Raw genomic sequence first — 19,995 nt, forward strand, 5'->3', positions numbered from 1 at the left:
CTATGGTAGTTACTTTAAAATATTTTTAATATCCAGTGCAGTGATAAACAGTGCACTTGTTAAAGCTGTCATTGTGTAATACTGAGGAGCCATAAACTGACTGTTCTGTCTGTCCTTAAATACTGTGTACTGAAAATTCAGCTGCAGTGGTTACCTGAGTACATAATGTTGGGATCGCGTGTGTAAATCCCTTACTAAGAAGCATATAATGAAAAAATAAAAGAAGAAAGTAATTATTGTTTCACATTTTGTGGAACAATCAAACTAAATTTAATTAACAAGGATTGTTAATTAAAAATATATATATCAGGGCTATGTGGTGTTCTAGCATATATCAAATACTTGGAGAAAAAATTGTTACACTTAAATCGACGCAGAACAGCTTACACGTAAATTCATACCGAGTTATCTTCCAATCAAGCAGTCCCGGCATAGTCAGGTGGTTAGGGCGCTCGACTCGAAATCTGAGGGTCGCGGGTTCGAATCCCCGTCACACCAAACATGCTCCTCGTCTTTGCCGTGAGGGGTGTTATAAGTGACGTTCAATCCCACCATTCATTGATAAAAGAGTAGCTGAAGAGTTGGCGGTGGGTGGTAACGACAAGCTGCCTTTTCATTAGTCTCACCCTGCTAAGTTAAGGACGACCAGCTCAAATATCCCACTTGTAGCTTTGCGCAAAATTAAAAACAAAGAAATCTAATCAAACGTGAATACGGTCTACTGAATAATAAGTGACGATGAAACCATAAGGCTATGCCTCCAAAACACCAATATAAGCAGCCACAAACATACAACCACAACTAAATAGAACAAGCGAATATTGTCAAAAATACAGAATAAAAATAAATACTAGAAAAATACAATTTGTCTTTACAAAATTAACAAAATACAAAAAGCTACAGCCTGAAATATACATGAATGTAAAATTTCTTGGTCTAACCTATGATTCAAAGTAAAATCTGGCGTATAACCAACTATGCTAGGAGTCTAACGGGCAAGAATAGTGGAGTGTCAATAGACAACATACTAAAAATTTACAAAACATTCATAAGACCAATAATCGACTATGCAGCTCCAGCATGGATAACTGTAAGTGACAAAACAATTAAAACCAAACTACAAACAATACAAAACACACTCCTCACAACAGTATACAGAGTTCCAAGAACTGTATCATCTAAATTTATACATAAATATTCAAACATACCAACCATAGACTCCTACATAGTACAATGACGTATTTTAATAAAAATTGGATGAAATTGATTTACTATGTCACTACACAGGTACCTCATACATGATAAAGTTAGTCCCAAACACTTCTCCCTGATCAACATATATTTTAAACATAAAAATGCCCCCCAGTGGCTCAGCGGTATGTCTGCGGACTTACAACGCTAAAAACGGGGTTTCGATACCCGTGGTGGGCAGAGCACAGATAGCCCATTATGCAGCTTTGTGCTTTATTCAAAACAACAACAAAGGTAAAAATAAAAGTGAAAGAATATATATAATAATAAAAATATAAATAAAAAGTAATAAATATATATATTTATATAAAATGGGGCCACCAACAAACTAGACATCTTACTGATAGGGCAAAAAAACATCTATACCAGTATATGGACATTGCCCTGAAAATAGCCGGAATAATTCAGCCCACTCTGACCCAAAAAGCAGTAACTAACATCAACCAACACTGCATGACCACATAAGTAAAGGAAGGAGCAAGAGGTCAAAGAGCACCTGACCCTCCAGAGTACATATTATACCCAAACTCGAAAAGAGAGAGATGAATATGGTCAAAAGTTTTGTATTTGGCTATGCCAAACGATAAAAGTAGGACTTTTTGTTTCATCACATCTAAACTTTGGAAGAAGAGATTACACATGACTTCACACTCATACCGTGTGAAGTCTAATTTTTATTTTCGTAACACGTACAATAAATGTTGTTGTTCCCTTAGTTTCTTGACGACTCTTCTTGAAAGTTTTATGGTTTATCAAACATAACATGCGATAGAAAAACGTTTTTCTTCACTTCACTCCATTAGAAATAGATGGCAACCTTTTGGATACGTTCTCTTTTCTGCTGCATTTCACTTTTATGCGAGATTACCGCCTGAATGATTCTTCTAAAGGTTTAGTTGCATGCTGAGACACAAGATCGAAGGCCAAGAAAAGCGCTTTTCAGTCTTGTCTTTTTTTTTTTTTTAATAAAAGCTAAGAGTGTCCGATAACCATTTAAGATAAAAATACGTGTATCAATAAAAGAAATATTATTTACGTGATACTTTCTAAAGAATTTACATTAATTTAGTTTATTTTATCCCCTGAACTAAATATCGAGCTCGAGAGAAGCGCCGACGGCTATTTGATTCATTTTAATAATGATTAAAATCTTCTTTGGGATAATTGCTAAAAACCTTTCAAAGGAGCACATTTAAGATACGTTCATTCTGTACAAATCTAGGAAAACGTTTGTTTTATACGTTAATGTTCTTTATAACTAATGTTATAATTCTTTAAAAAATGTTATTCAAGTAGCTCATAAACTTGTTAAAGTGTTAAAAATATTTTATAACCCTTTCGAAAAAATAGTGCACGAGAGAAGAGTTAAAAGCAGCTATTCGTTCGTTTTACTGTTTGTAATATAAGTTAAAGTCAGACTTAAAGGGCAGTAAAAGTTTTACAGGATGGACATAAAAGAGCTTAAACTTAGGTCACACCTCCCACTGAGCTTCAAAAGAACGCGCCTATTATGAACTTAACAATATTAATAGACACTTTTTATTGTAATCTATTATAGTGATCTATTTACATTTTGTTTATTGTAATCTGCTGTATTGATTTACTCACATTTTTATTGTAACCTATTGTTGTGATTTTTCCACATTATGCTTATTGTAATCTGTTATTGTTATTTACCTATATTTTGCTTATTGTAATATATTGTTGTGATATATCCACTTTTTGTTCATTGTAAACTATTGTTGTGATTCATCCACATTTTCAGTGATGTCGAGAAACCCCCTTGTTGAGAAATTTATATGCAAAAACTGCTCGTTTGGGTTGAGAAAATATTTTACATAGAAGAGTGAACAACGTTTCGACCTTCTTCGGTCATCGCCAGGTTCACAAAGAAAGAGGTAACTGACCGAAAGCTGATCACATGTTTGAAAGGGGTTGTGTAACTGTGTGTCGAAATGTAGAGGGCGGTATTAGATGTTTGAATATATAATTTTATTTATTTTATTATATTAATATAGGTATAAAGGCGTTCCTTTATATTGGTTTATTTTGGGTTTAAGTTGTTGTATAAGTAAGGCTTCTTTAATTTTGCGTTTGTTTATGTTTGTTTCTTTATTTAGTATTTGAGTGTTTTCTATGGTTATGTTGTGTTTATTTGACTTGCAGTTTCGAAAACGTGTGAAGGTGACTTTTTATGTTCTTTGAATCTGGTTTCCATTTTTCTACTTGTTTCTCCAATATAGAAGTCGTGGCAGTTATCACATTGTATTTTGTAAATAATGTTGGTGTGGTGTTTGTCAGTGTAGTTTTTACATAGTAACGAATTTAGGTTTGCAACTAGTTTTTGAATAAATTTGGTATTAACTGTAATGTCATATTTTGTTACTAGTTTTTGCCAAATGTTGGTTATTTGTTTGCTGATGTCAGGAATATATGGTATATAGCAGTATATGGTTTCGTGATTTTTTGATTCGTGAGATATATTTACTTTAGTTGGTTGATTTTGGTTTCTGTCTAGATGTGTGCGTATAATGTTTTCTACGGTTTGTGGAGGAAACTTATTGATGTTGATGAAGTATTGTTTTATTTTGTCTAATTCATCGTTAATTTTATCTGGTGAGCATAGTTTTATGGCTGTGTTTATTTGGTTTCTTAGTATGTTGAGTTTTTGTTTTGTTTCATGTGCTGAGTCCCAAGGAATGTATAGTCCAGTATGGGTGATTTTTCGGTGGATTCCTCTTTTAAATTGTGTATCGGTTCTTGTAATTTTGAGGTTAAGAAATGATATTTGATTGTTTTCTTCTTGTTCACATGTGAAGTTGATGTTGGGATGTATAGAGTTAATGTGATTGAAACAATTAAGTATGTGTTCTGTAGATTTGAATCCCGCAACCGTGTCATCTACATATCTGTACCAGTATAGTGGTGGATGTAATGCTGTGTTAATTGCTTGTGTTTCAACTTGTGTCATAAAAATATTGGCTAGAACTGGTGGTACTGGGTTGCCCATGCTTAGGCCATTTGTTTGTATATAGTTTTGGTTGTTGAACATGAAGTTTGTCCTTATCGTGGTGAATTCTATGAGGGTTGCTAAATGGTTACTGGGAATTTCTAAGGTCGAAACGTTGTTCGCTCTTTTATGTAAAATATTTTCTCAACCCAAACGAGCCGTTTTTGCATATAAAATTCATCCACATTTTGTTTGTTGCAAAATTGTTCATTTATTTCCTATCTTACTTTTGGTTGTTTTGATAAGAACGGGTGGAAATCTCAAAATGTTGATTATTAAAACAGCAAAATCGAATATTAAGTGATTTTTTACCTCCAATTTTAAATTGATTTCTTCCTGAAACGTTATTATGAGCAATAGCTGAAAGTAAGGCTTAGGAAATAAGGTGTCTTAAATTACAGAAGTTCGTCCTTTTAGTTTTTTCTTTAGCTTACTTTAATTGAACTGGGTTGATTTTTTGACATGCAAATTGTAATGTCTTTAAGAGAAGATGAATTCCCTTCACTTTATAGGTTGCGCTTTAAAAGACGTCCTCTACAGCTTCATAATACATGTCTCTTTGACATATTTTCAGGTTGTAACAGGTACGTTGTGTAAAACTTTTGTTTGTTTTGGAATTTCGCACAAAGCTACTCGAGGGCTATCTGCGCTAGCCGTCCCTAATTTAACAATGTAAGACGAGAGGGAAGGCAGCTAGTCATTATCACCCACCGCCAACTCTTGGGCTACCCTTTTACCAACGAATAGTGGGATTGACCGTCACATTATAACGCCCACACGGCTGAAAGGGCGAGCATGTTTGGTGCGACGGGGATTCGATCCCCGACCCTCAGATTACGAGTCGCACGCCCTAACACGCTTGGCCATGCCGGGCCTGTTGTGTAAAACAAACACTTATGTGCTTATAAACATCATGATATTCAGTAGTTACTATTTATACTTCTGGAAATTTAATATATATATAATAGTAGAAGGTGATGGATGAATCGAGAGGTAACTAGTAGTATTGTTCGATTCTAGCCTGAAAGCGATTAACAGTTTGTAACAAAGAGTATGCTGTAACCGCATATAATACAGGGTGTTGGGAATGTCACTGTGCACTTGTACATTTATTAACAGACATGTTCCAATATAGAATACAGGAGGTAAACATGAATGACAATTATAAACAATGTTGAAAGTGACCCCGTTGGCATCAATACAGGCTTGGATCCTTCTTATTTTGTTTCTAAGCACCGCTATCACTTGCTGGTTTGAAATAGACTGAATAAAATATGATTACAAAACTGCACAGTGACTTTCCGAACGCCCTGTATGACAGTGTTGTAATAACTTAAGATACAAATAAATTAGATTTCTGTATTATTACTTAAAGTAAATCCGGTTACATAGAATATATTCCAAACTTTCACAGGAGATAACTCAGTTTTGAATTTACTACTAACAACTAGCATTTTAGAAACTTAAATCAAACACGAGTTATCTGTCGGTCGTGTTAACGACGCGAAATTATAGTATTACAAAACCTGGAACTTACAATTCGTGTACCAGGGACGTAGTGGTTTAGTTTAATTGTTGCAAATTTTCCTTTTTCGTGTAATACAAAGAAACTTATTTTATCTGTTTGAAATTAAAATCGAAGATCATTTTTATTGTTTTATTTGATTAGTATAACCTTGATCCTTTTTGTATAATATCCAGTACTCGAAACTTGTTTCTTACATAAGGTAGTTTTTATATTAGTTTTAGTCGTATTCAGAGTAAAATACTGTAAAAACAGGTCATTGTTTGCACGATACGTTTCGTGTACATTGTTCTAAGTTAGTCCAATTATATTAGTACCATTGAATATAGACAAATATTCATTCAGTATCTTTATCCAACACAAAACCGTCATTTTCTTTATGTCAGAAACTAAATGGGCTTTGCATTGTTCACAGCGTACGCAGCCAATTTCTAAACTTTACGCTGTAACCGCATATAAGTAAAGTTTACAGCGTGAAGTTTAGAAATTGGCTACGGACTTGTAAAATTGTTTGTTTCTCTGTTTTGAATTTCGTGCAAAGCTACACAAGGGATATCTGCGCTAGCCTTTCCTAATTGAGCAGTGTAAGACTAGAGGGAAAGCAGCTAGTCATGATCAACCACCTCCAATTCTTAGGCTACTTTTTTACCAAAGAATAGTTGGATAGACTATCATATTATAACGCCCCCACAGCCGAAAGATTGAGCATGTTTAGTGTGACGGGAATTCGAATCCACGACCCTCAGATTGCGAGTCGAGTGCCTCAACCACTTGGCATTAAAAACCTGGTTTCTATAAACGTAGCCCACAGCAAAATTAGCACTTTGTGCATAACAAAAATAACTAAATCTATCATTGTACATCAGGAGTTTCTTTTAAAATAAATGCATAAAAGTTTGGTATTGTAAAAAATGACGTAACAATATTTTTAATACCCGTATGTGAATCTTCACATTATACTTTCAAGATTTTTTTTGTTTTACATACTGAGCGTGATATAGTGGCTAGAGATCACGAACTGTGAATCCCAAGTTCATGCTTTGCGACTAATTATCATACTAACGACCTTCTAATTTTGGGATTGTGAGAGAGTTATAAGAGTGACAGTTATATCGCATTATTTCATTAGGAAAAAGTAGACCGAGAATTGATGGTTCAAAATTAGCAACAGCTACGCCCTCGTGTAGATTTCGCAAAATTCTGAAATAAATTAAATAAACTAATAAGTGTCAATTGAGCGTAAGCCTGATTACAAAATTCCAGAATTTCGTCGCATATCACAATGAACTCTTAAAGAAAGCAGTAAAAGAGAGTGAAAGAAAAAGATCTGTCCATTAAATGGTTAATTATCATTCAAGAATCAAGACGAATTACTTCAAATAGGTTGAAATACGAATTACGTCAAATAGGTTGAAACACGAATTACTTCAAAAAGGTTGAATTTACTAAACAAGTAAACCAAAAAAAAGATATTCAAAGTTTGTTTGTTTTGAATTTCGCGCAGAGCAGCTCGAGGGGTATCTGCGCTAGCCGTTCCTAATTTTAGCAGTGTAAGACTAGATGGAAGGCAGCTAGTTATCACCACCCACCGCCAACTCTTGGGCCACTCTTTTGACAACGAATAGTGGGATCGGCCGTATCATTATAACGCCCCCACGACTGGGAGGGCGAGCATGTTTGGTGCGACCGGAATCTTCAAAGTATTTTGAGAAACACAGAAAATAAATATTTATTGTTGAGGTTTACAGGTGCAATTGGTTAATATATATATGTTCAATTATCATATCATTTCCTTAAGCAATATTTTAATCCCGGGTTATAAAATTTACATTACATAAATTTTAAACTTGGATCACAGAATCTAAAGTACATTGCACAAAACTTAATTATACCATATAATTGGGCCCGGCATAGCCAAGCGTGTTAAGGTGTGCGACTCGTAATCTGAGGGTCGCTGGTTTGCATCCCCGTCGCGGCAAACATGCTCGCCCTTTCAGCCGTGGGGGCGTTATAATGTGACGGTCAATCCCACTATTCGTTGGTAAAAGAGTAGCCCAAGAGTTGGCGGTGGGTAGTGATGACTAGCTGCCTTCCCTCTAGTCTTACGTTCCTAAATTAGGGACGGCCAGCACAGATAGCCCTCGAGTAGCTTTGTGCGAAATTCAAAAAACAAAAAAACAAAACAAACCATATAACTGAAATGTATGATACCTAACACAAGACAGTACAAAAATTACTTTAATATAATAACGTTATCCTTCCTCAAACTCACACAAAGACTGATTTTTAATCTTATGCCGATTGTGAATCCGGTGACCCGAAAGCTAATTTGAAATACAAATTAGTTTTTTTCAACCTGCACTTGTAAGGACAACTTTCCGGAAGATTATAAGCATGTCTTTAGAATACATTTTTACGAGCACGATTAAACCGAAGTCTAGTGAGAGCGTTAGGCACTAAAATCCTTAAGCTGAAAACAAGACCAATAGTATTATCTACGTATGCTTCACGAGAGATGTTCTTTATAATGTTCTTTATAATCACACATTAAAAAAAGACATGTGAGTTGTGTTTGCCTGTCTTTATTCCTGTCCACAACGCAATTCAAAGAAAATGTCTGAAGTTTCTGTATAAAAATATGACTAGTTCTGGTTCCAAATGAGAATACATATCATTTAGTAGCAAGATGAAACAGACCGTTTACTACAACCAATATTATTTCACATGTTGCTGGTACACTGCACTATTTTCCGTGAAGTTTTGTTTTGGTTTTTTCTTTCGGAAGTCGATTTCTAGCTTCTGAACATGGCCACGACATGCTGAGTTAAATGAGGGAAGATCATAATTCACAACATCCTGAAGATGACCTAGAAAGGTCAAAACCTTGTTCTCTCCTTATCAATATAAGTGTTAATATCCGTCCCAGCTGATCTGAGGTACATAATTCACAATATCCTGAAGATGACCTAGAAAGGTCAAAACCTTGTTCTCTCCTTATCAATATAAGTGTTAATACCCGTCCCAGCTGATCTGAGGTACATAATTCACAACAGTTCTGTGGTTGCGTTGTGGAAAACGTTCCCGTTATCTGGGTGTTTGAAAAAACAGAAAATACTTTACCTGCGACAGTATAAATGACTGTTACAAGTACCTATTAATTCTCCATTTTATTTTTGCAGTGCGCTTTAATAATCTTTGATAGCGTGTGTAAAATATCATTGGTTGTGTAACAGGTTGTATAGATTCATGAAATAATTCAGCATCAAGGTAACATATTACAAGTCAGTCTGGTTCTTCTCCTGATTCGTATTAAGAAATAATTATATCATCACTGTTATTTTTAAATCTGCGGATTTTATAAGTTAGTAACTGCCTATTCATTTCATTGAGTGAGCATTTAGTTTCACTTAGATGCGCAAGTACTGCTTTAAGTATCCAGTAAGTTTTGTCCCAACTAATCAATAATATGAAAAGAGTTCATAGAGAAACTAGAAACTTATTTTTTACCTCATACAGATCATAATATGCTCTTGAAACCAATACGTTTATTACATATCAGTAAGATTATTTACGAACAAAGAAAACGCCTTCCTTTTATACTAACATCCGCGACACGAACCAACCCGTTATCTTGATGGAGATCCAAGTCCCTATCCTAAAGTTTCGCGATTTTTATATTAACACCTGCCACACAAGGCATCTTTGTGTAGAACCCAAAAGTGAGTCATTCTGGTAAAGATTCGTGTTTTACTATAACATATATTACAGAAGACAACAAGGAATCCTTATAAGAGGATCCAAGAGAACGAGTCACTCCCTTAAATTTTTCCGTTTTTTTATACTAACATCTGCCACACAAGCCAACCCGGTATCTTGGTGTAAATCCAACAGAATGAGTTGTTTCCGTAACGTTTCGCGTGTTTTTTTTTAAATTAATATATCTGCCACACTAGCCAACCTGGTATCTTTGTGTGTATCCAACAGAATGAGTCATTCTGGTAGAGATTCGTATTTTATCTTAATATCTGACGCACAAGACAACAAGGCATCTTTATGTGGATTCATCAGAAATAAAAAACTATTCTAGGTCTAGGTTACTGGACTACACCAGTCGCTCAACTTTCGACGTGACTAGATCATGAGAGAAATTTTTCGATGTAAAGTAAAACAATATACCGACGAAACAGAACGTTTTCGAAGATGCCTTAATCGATATGACATACCAGTTGAATAGGGGATTTGTCAATTTATTGTGTAAAACTAATGACACATTAAAACCCAAAGATATAATGTTAAAGGTAAAGCAGATGTGCAATGCATTGAAAGGTGTTTCTAGCTACTTTCAAACTTAAAATGCCATTTCTGCGATGAAGGATAGTACGAGTCCAGTATGGTATCACCATGGTATAAACTGTGTAGATTTCATCATGTCATGTTTTCATGCTAAATAGTGTCACATCCGTATGTTTGCGAACTTGCACTGATAAACACCAGGTTTCTATACTCGTGGTGGGTAAATCACAGACAGCCCATTGTGTAGCTTTGTGTTAAGAACAACTATTTATTATTTTTTTCTCCGTTTTATGGGTTGTACCGAGATTCATTCATGTAGAGCTATCGAAATAACCCTAAATCACCGGTTTCCAGAATGCTCCCCTGCTGACCATTCTATGCTAGAAACTGCAAGATGCTGGATTGGCTCGTGTTTAAATATTTCACATTTTGGGTTTTCCGCAGAAAGTAAATGCTTATGACAAAAATTCGCGACAATTAGGATAACGTAATCGATTATTAAAGGAAACACACTGAACGTCTTAGAAACTATTTCAGTGAGATATTTACAAAAATCTAAGCTATTGTTTGACAAGCGAGTATGTGTACCTGCTTCGTGATGACGAGAAACACACTTGAAGAAAAGATGCATTATCAAGACGACTGCTATGGGTTTTAAAATTTTACTCAAAATAAAGTACAGAACAACGTTTTGACCTTCTTAGGTCATATTCAGCCTTGAAAATACATGTGTATCCGCTTGTAACTGGCGCGCAGCTGAAATGATTGTCACCCATTCTACTATGTACCCTTAAACCTCCAGAATGTGTCACATGGGGGTCGACATTATACCCGATCCCTGCTATTTGGGTCATCTAGAGGTAATAAGTCTTCCTCGTGATTTGAACAAGCATGTCAATTCGTATATAGATGCTCATATTGCGAACACATTTAGTTATCGGTAGAAACTGCCCTCTTCATTGGGGTTAACTCAAAACCATCGAGTTTCCTTGAAAAATACATTTACTTTGAACAATATTTTAAGCTATATTTTGTAACAATTACATACATAGTATCGCAGCGAAAAAGTCAAAATAACATTGGTGCTAACAACCAATAATAAAGCACAGAAGACGAACTAACAGAAAACCCCTGATGAAAATAATGATGCGAAAAAGTTACGACTTACGTTAATTGTTACGAGCAGTAATCGTTGTGTAATTCCATTGTACTCATAAAAACTCAATAACTTACACAACAGTACCGTGAGGATTATAATCCTAAACAAGAAAAGTAAAACTCACCTGTTCGAATAACGTTTTGACTTCAAGTTCTCAGTTACAAAAAAAACTATTGCGATAACCAGTATCTGGAAACCACATCAGTTCATGACCATCAAAAGCACGAACTTAAGAACGCTGTTTTGCTTTCCCATCAGAATTCGCAGCAACTGCAGCCAGAGAAACAGCGGCAAGGTGTCTTCTATCTTTACCGTTAACGGAAAGAATGGCTTGCTGGTTCAAAAGTAACCACTTCTACCGTCTGCGTTATCGATCATGGAGCTGTTGTTCTACACACGAAGATGGCGCTACCGTCAAACTCAAGTCGCTTACAGGCTCGTATTATCAGGAAAGTACTTAATTATTCATTGGAGCGGAAACATACAATTTAGAAATATTTCAGAGAGCGACCTATTATTTTCTGCCACTTTTGTTATTTAGAACATATAACCACAGGTTTCAATACACGTACATAACAAGACGTTGTTTGGTGTTCAAATCAGTCTCACGGATCAGAGCATTTTGTAGTGGATACAAAATTAACTGTTTTCACTGAAATAGATTTAGTGAATCAAATTTTGGTTTAGTAAAGGTAAATTATTAAAATGTACAACTGCTTGAAAGAATTAATTAACAGCTTTCGGGTCTGCTATAACAGTATATTTCTTCTGGGTTTACTTTTATAACCAAATGCACCAACAATTACATGTCAATTTGATTTTGTACTTCATTTCATTTATCAACATTTATACAACAATGAGGAATTAATATTCTTGTCCAACCAATTACAGGTAACAACTTGTCAGTTATATATTATTAACCACTTCTGCGGGCGGGTTTGTTGTTTTTTGTACGAGATTACATTACAAACACTGTTGTTGTTTCGAATTAAGCACAAAGCTACACAATGGGCTATCTGTGCTCTGCCTACCACAGGTATCGAAACCTGGATTTTAGCGTTGTAGGTCCGCAGACATACCGCTGAACCTCTGGGAAGAATTTCAAACACGCATAGTATAACTGATTTTAAAAGTGTTTGGTTCAAAGCTCCAGTTTTTCACGAGGATCAAATGTGTAACTGTTGGTAAACATACAGATAGCCTTCGTTAGCCGTCCCTAATTTAGTAGTGTAATACTAGAGGAAAGGCAGCTAGTCATCAACACCCACCCCCAATTCTTGGGCTACTCTTTTACGAGCGAATAGTGAGATTGACCGTCACTTTATAACGCCCCCGCGTCTGAAAGCGCGAACATGTTTGGTGTGACAGGGATTCTAATCTGCGACCCTCAGATTACGAGTCGAGTGCCTTAACTACCTGGCCATGCCGGGCCTCTGGTGAACAAATTTGTTCAGATCTGCTAAATGTAGTTCCAAGGTAATGTTCAACCACTCATCATGACTGTAGTTTGAAGTATTTTAAGACAGTGAAAGTTCGAGAACAGATTGACAGACGTGATTTTGACATCTAGATCCAAATTTTGAAGTTGAGGAACTTGTGCTTATTTTAGGTGTGTTGTAAAAGTTGTATATATTGCCGGGTGAAGGTTGCATTTTACGAGTGTCTTTTTAGTTTACCTAATCGAGTTTACTGGTCAAGATATCTGCTATAATTACAACTCACTGTTATTGTTTAACGATCTTGTATTCCATGGTTCTCATGAGAATTATCTGAAAACAGAAAGATGTATAGTTTGCGCTTATGAATAAAACAAATGCATCCCATAATTCATTTCTACATATCAATTCAATTATTATAATATTTAATGAAAGTTAACTTTCTAATAAAATAAGTATTTACTTATATTAGATTTCATGATGCGTTTTGTAAAGTTTCAAATTGTTACAACTCGCTTCAATATCTACAAATATTCTGAGAAGACAGATAAACTCACTAAAATCCTCATCAACTTATCTATACACGTTTCAATGATCAAGTTTACCGAGTTTAAAATCAATTACTTTTGTGAAAGAATCTTTAGATATGGACGAGAATAGGATATCCTTTGCTCAAAAGTATTAGCAGTGTATAAAGTTCAACTGGCAATACATATATATGTGTAGAATTGGATACGTTATATTAACGTGATTTTGAATAAAAATTAACACGTAACATCGACTTTAGGAAGAATATGTAACACAATTTACTGTTATATAAATATATTCTGATCATGAATACGTGTTCAAATAATGAATTTAGAATTCGAGATTGGCATTGGATTAAAAAGAAAATATGGATTATCTCAGAGTGCCAGAACCACCCAGAAAGAGACCTATAGGAAGTCATACCACATTTGTGGTAAGGCAAATGCAGGGTTTTGTAACAGGTGAGAATTCACGAGCAAAGTTCAGTGATAAAAGTAATGTACGTGGCGCAGCACAAGATGTAACAAAGAAGAATTTTAGTCTGAAAAAAAGTGAATATTTCGTGTACACAAATTACTTACACTAAATATGCATTAAGTTCTTAAGTGCCTGAATCATCTGGAAAAAGATAGGCGTACGGGAAGAGTATCAGAGCGAAGCTTCAATGGAGTTCTTGAAGTGGACTTTCGAAAGGATACTGAAATTTTTTTGTCTTTTTCCTACACCAGATGTATCATGGAAAGCCATAAGGGACGAGGAGCCTGTTTTAGGGCTCATAGCCTATGATGAAAACTAAATTAAAAGTTGATTTGCAAATCTATTACTTAAGACTAACTGTTAGTGAGAGGCTCAAAACGTTTGATATCATAAGTTCAACTTCCATAGACGGCTGTAATAGGTGGTGATAAAGCAATACACCAAGTCATTGTTACTTATGATGAATTTCCCTTACTGTCCATAGTTTAACGATTACAGAATATTTGGTAAGTATTAAGAAACTTAGTCAGAATTTTAATGAACTTAGTTTGTAGCCGTTTAAAACTTTAAATGAAGCTCTTAGTGAAAAGATTCTAATCAAATGGTTCCTCTTTCAAAACGTTAAATTTGATGTTAACGAACTTCACTGTTTTGCATGAAATAGAAACCTTCATTCTGATGTTATAGAGATTTTTCAGTGCTATGAAAGTAACAAGTTATATCCAGAAATATCACGATCTTAACAGATACATTTACTTTACGATTTATTCTGGTATACGTATGAATCTCATTAAACGAACGATAAACTCTCTCTCAATTTCTTTACATGTAAAGGTTAAACTGGCTATAACGCTTTTTAGTCAGTGATGTCGAGAAAACCCACTTTTAAAGAAATATATGTGTAAAAACTGCTCGTTTGGGTTAAGAAAATTTTTTACGTAGAGGAGTGAACAACGTTTTGACCTTCTTCGGTCATCGTCAGGTTCACAAAGAAAGAGAGAGGTAATTGACCGGAAGCTGACCACATGTTTGAAAGGGATTGTGTAATGAGTGTCAGAATGTAGATGGCGTGATTAGATGTTGAATACACAATTTTATGTTATTTATTTTATTTTATTTTTTAGTATTATTATTTATTATATTATATTTTAATATAGATATAAAGGTGTTCCTTTGTATTGGTTTATTTTGGGCTTAAGTTGTTGTATAAGTAAGGCTTCTTTAATTTTGCGTTTGTTTATGTTTGTTTCTTTATTCAATATTTGAGTGTTTTCTATGGTTATGTTGTGTTTATTTGACTTACAGTGTTCGAAAACGTGTGAAGGTGACTTTTTATGTTCTTTGAATCTGGTTTCCATTTTTTACTTGTTTCTCCAATATAGAAGTCGTGGCAGTTATCACATTGTATTTTATAAATAATGTTGGTGTGGTGTTTGTCAGTGTAGTTTTTACATAGTATAGACCTCAGTTTTGTGCCTGTTTTTTGAATAAATTTGGTATTAACTGGAATGTCATATTTTGTTACTAATTTTTGCCAAATGTTGGTTATTTTTTGCTGATGTCAGGAATATATGGTATGCAGCAGTATATGGTTTCGTGATTTTTTGATTCGTGAGATATATTTACTTTTGTTAGTTTATTTTACTTTCTGTCTAGGTGTGTGTGTATAATGTTTCTACGGTTTGTGGAGGAATCTTATTGATGTTGATGAAGCATTGTTTTATTTTGTGTAATTCATCGTTAATTTTATCTGGTGATCATAGTTTTATGACTCTGTTTATTTGTTTTCTTAGTTGAGTTTTGTTGAGTTTTTGTTTTGTTTCATGTGCTGAGTCCCAAGAAATGTATAATCCAGTATAGGTGATTTTTCGGTAGATTTCTGTATTAAATTGTGTATCGGTTCTTGTAATTTTGAGATTAAGAAATGTTATTTGATTGCTTTCTTACCGTTCACATGTGAAGTTGATGTTGGGATGTGTAGAGTTAATGTGATTGAAAATTAAATTAAGTGTGTGTTCTGTAGATATGTTTGCTTCTATATGCTTGCGCTACGTTTTGAGAGATAAGCAAACGAAAATCAATATAGAAACTAGGAACATCATGGTGCCAAGAGCAAAAAACCTTAAAACCTGAAATTTTGTACCCGTATTCATTGGACCCTAAGTGCGGGCACCTGGGTATTATTGCTCATCTACGTACGTGCACATATCTTATTAATGAGACAAAATTGAAAACAATATTTAGAAAAGAAATAGTTCTTTACATACCAAATAGAAATGACGGACAGTACGGACGTTTGCGTACTTGTCTGGGAAACCACCATACACTGCTAGCTAAAATCTTAAGGCCAATAAACATAAAGAAAAAATATGCATTTTGCGTTGTTTAGAGCTTTGAAAGATGAAAATAAGAAAAGAGAAAATAAAAATAAAAATAAAAAATCTTTTTAGCATTTAATAGGAAAAATGTGAAAACTATGAAATTAGCCTAAATACTAGCTGGTCAAAAGTTTAAGACCATACCAAAAAGAAGTCCTAAACAGAGTAGGTAATGCCCAACAAGAGTCTCAGTAGTGAGTTGCACGGTCGTCATTGCAAATAACTGCAAACATTTGCTTTAGCATGGTAGATATAAGCGTTTGTAGAACGCTGGCTGGAATATTATTCTAAGTGGTGAAGATAGCTTCACGAAGATATTGCACTCTTTGGAATTGTCGTCCATTTCTATAGACTTCCTTCGCCATCCACCCCCAAATATTTTCGATGGGGTTCAGTTCGGGCGAACACGCTGAATGGTCCAAAAGAATCACGTTATTCGCCATAAAAAGTCCTTCCTGCGGGAATTGTGGATTGCAGCGTTGTTCTGCTGAAAGATCCAGTCATTTTACACAAGCGAGGGCCTTCAGTCAACAAGGATGCTCTCTCTAACATGCCAATGTAACCAGCTGCTGTTTGACGCCCCTTTATAACCTGAAGCTTTATTGTTCCATGAAAGGAGAAAGCACCCCATATCATGATGGAACCTCCTCCATTTTGTCGTTAGACATTAGAAAATGTCTCCGGTGGAATATCCTTATCGTGCCAGTAACGTTGGAAGCCATCTGGATGTTCGAGATTAATTTTTTCTCATCAGAGAACAAAACCTTCTTCCACTTTTCTACGTCCCATGTTTGGTGCTTCTCAGCAAAGTTTAACCGAGCTGTTTCGTGGTGTGGAAGGAGACGTGGTGTTGAAGACGTTTACGGTTTTTAAAGCCTTTCTCTCGTAGATGCCGTGTCATTGTTCTTGAGCTACATTCTGCGTTCGTAAGGGCCTTAATCTGGTTCGACGATCGGCTGGTGTCTTGCCGGACAACCCATCGAATCCTCCTGCTCAACGCCGGCGAAATTTTCTTGGCTGACAACTTGAAATTCTTGTTCCGTATCCATCAGGGTCTTTTAAACAGTTTTACTTCGCCAAATCTCACCAGCGATGGCACGTTGAGAGAGACGTTGCTTTTGCAGCTCGACAATTCTGCCTCGTTCTAACTCTGTCAACTTTTTAGCCTTTGCCATGTTTTTATTCAATGTAACACAGGAGATGTCAGTGGGAGACGTTGACAACACTAATGCTTGAACACAAATAACTAAATTTCGTTACGTATTTACCGATTAACACTTCGTTTCAGTATGGTCTTAAAATTTTGACCAGCTAGTATTAAAGAAAATTTCATAGTGTTCACATTTTCCCTAATAAATGCTAATTTGTTTTATTTTTATTTTCCCTTTTCATTATTTTCATCTTTCCACTGAAATAAATGGTTTATTCTAACAACGCAAAATGCAAAAGTCATAAGGTGGACATTAGATGGACTCTGAGGGTCTGCACTTGTTTATTATTGCTTGTATACGCGCATCATTTTTATAAGTTTGTTTGTTTGTTTTGAATTTTGCGCAAAGCTACACGAGGGCTATCTGCGCTAGCCGTACCTAATTTAGCAGTGTAAGACTAAAGGGAAGGCATCTAGTCATCACCACACACCGCCAACTCTTGGACTACTGTTTTATCAACGAATAGTGGGATTGACCGTAACATTATAACGCTCCCATGTCTGAAAGAGCGAGCATGTTTGGTGCGACCGCGATTCGAACCCGCAAACCTCGGATTACGAGTCGAACGCCTGGACACACAGCTACAAAGTTACCTCTATAAACAGACCACATCCCGTAAAGGAGAAAAAAGTATAACCTATATACTTGGCTCTAAATACACACTGACATAGCTATCTAGAATAAATCAATCTAATAACCCGAACAAACCGGGCACTTTCGCTAGTTTTTAATAAGAAGCTACGAAATTACATGATTGATATCAATTTTAACCTTTTTTTACGGTTTTGTTTCAAAATATGGGATAAATAGTTTACTTTAACTACAGTAGTTAATTATCAGGTCGTTTCAATGAAGAAATTGTAACAAACAATAAGGCCCGGCCTGGTCAGGTGGTGCTCGACCTGTAATCTGAGGATCGCGAGTTCGAATCCCTGGCACACCAAACATGCTCGTCCTTACAGCAGTGGGGGCGTTATAAGTTTCGGTCAATCCCGTTATTCGATGGTTAAAGAGTAGCTCAATAGTTGGCGGTGAGTGGTGATGACTAGCTGCCTTCCCTCTAGTCTTAAACTGTTAAATTAGGGACGGCTAACTCGGATAGCCTTGGTGTAGCTTTGCACGAAATTAAAAAAAACAAATAACTTATTGATATCAAGTATCTGGATATATTATCAAAAACAGAAAAAATCGTAAAACAATACATTATACGAGTTTGTATGTTTGGGATATCCGAGCGAAACTAAATCATATCTACGTGAACTAACCATCAATAGCTTTGCACTGATGATTTGAAAGAAACCTCGTCACACAAGACTATTTTTAATGGAATAGATTTGTCTTAGCAACGCACCTCCGGCCCTAAAATGTGGAAGGCACTTTTTTGGGAAAGTGATAGGAGTGTTGGACCCCGATGTGTGCAGTCCGGTATATTGACCACTAAACAAGGTCACATTCGTTGAAAAACAATGGATACAAATGAACCAAACAATATTTCACATTTACAATCATATTAAATTTATTAGAATAATTAATTAATTATTAATTAAAATAAATAGTATTTTGATAAAATTGTTTTATAGAACTATAAAAAGTAATTTTGTTACCAAATGATGCGGATAAGACATATATCTGAGTAGTTCTAATTTATAGTATTAGTTTGAGACTGAAACAACTATCCACCCTGATGGGAAAGCAGTAAGTTTTCAGATTTACAATGCTAAAATCAGCGGTTCATTTCCCCTTGATGGACACAGCAGATGGATCTATTTGGCTTTGCTATAAAAAAGGACACACATAGAACAAGGAACAACTAAATTGGTATAATAATGAAGAAATATTGATATAAAAATAAGTTAATTAACAAGTAAAACCACGACATTTGAACTCACCTCACGTCTGTAGACTAAGTTAACTTTAAACTAAGCTATCCGTTTAGACTAAAAAAATAAAAGTCGATTTTGATCAAACGTATAACTTGGAGTACTATTTTTACATTTGTTTTCCTTATGAAGAGTAAACTTCACTGTTTACTAAGATTTCGCACCATTAACAATATTTCTAAATCCAGTAATAGAGTAAGAGATTTACAAATCAGTCTTAAATCGATATAATCAATGTAAAATAAATTCTGTAAATGAAAATTAAATACTTTGAAAGAAACGCTAAAGTATACGAAACTTAAGAAACACTAGTTAGATGTTTAACTTCTGGGTAACTCTTGCTCAGACCAGCTCTGATTAAGAGACTAAATAAATCTTTATTTCCTTCATCAGTTCTCATTAACTGATTATAACTCGTTTATTAATGCTTAGTTGTCTTATAGTTTCACGTAAGAGTTTGTTTTTAACATTAAAAAGAAGTCTCAATACCCCGTGGTGAGAATCGTACGCACGGACCATTGTGTATGTACCACGTGGTGAGAATCGTACGCACGGACCATTGTGTATGTACCACGAGGTATTAAGACTTCTTTTTAACGTTACGTCGTCACACAATAAGATATATTTTAGTTAGCTGCTCATGTAGTTAAGGATGAACACGATGTTATAACTAACTTGACAAAATTCTTGATGACGAGAAACCCACTTGAATAAAAAATGTATCTCAGAACGGCTGGTATTGGTATTAACACTTTTACTGATAAGCAGAGAACAACTTTTCGACCTTTCTAGGTTATCTTCAGGTTAAAATGACCTAGGAAGGTCAAAACGTTGTTCTCTCCTAATC

General features: G+C 35.1%; 1 protein-coding gene across 2 annotated transcripts in view; it reads right to left on the reverse strand.

The window, feature by feature from the left end:
- LOC143233364 (protein turtle homolog B-like) overlaps window positions 1-11,599 on the reverse strand; it is a 398,319-nt gene extending 386,720 nt beyond the window's left edge. Inside the window, exon 1 of one of the 2 annotated variants that reach the window (XM_076469543.1) lies at window positions 11,363-11,599. The gene's annotated coding sequence lies outside the window, so the exon portion shown is untranslated. The remainder of the gene's footprint in view (window positions 1-11,362) is intronic. The other variant, XM_076469544.1, reaches the window with a different exon arrangement.
- Between the last annotated feature and the right edge of the window lie 8,396 nt (window positions 11,600-19,995).

Source organism: Tachypleus tridentatus, chromosome 12 (assembly GCF_004210375.1).
Source record: "Tachypleus tridentatus isolate NWPU-2018 chromosome 12, ASM421037v1, whole genome shotgun sequence".
NCBI lineage: Eukaryota > Metazoa > Arthropoda > Merostomata > Xiphosura > Limulidae > Tachypleus > Tachypleus tridentatus.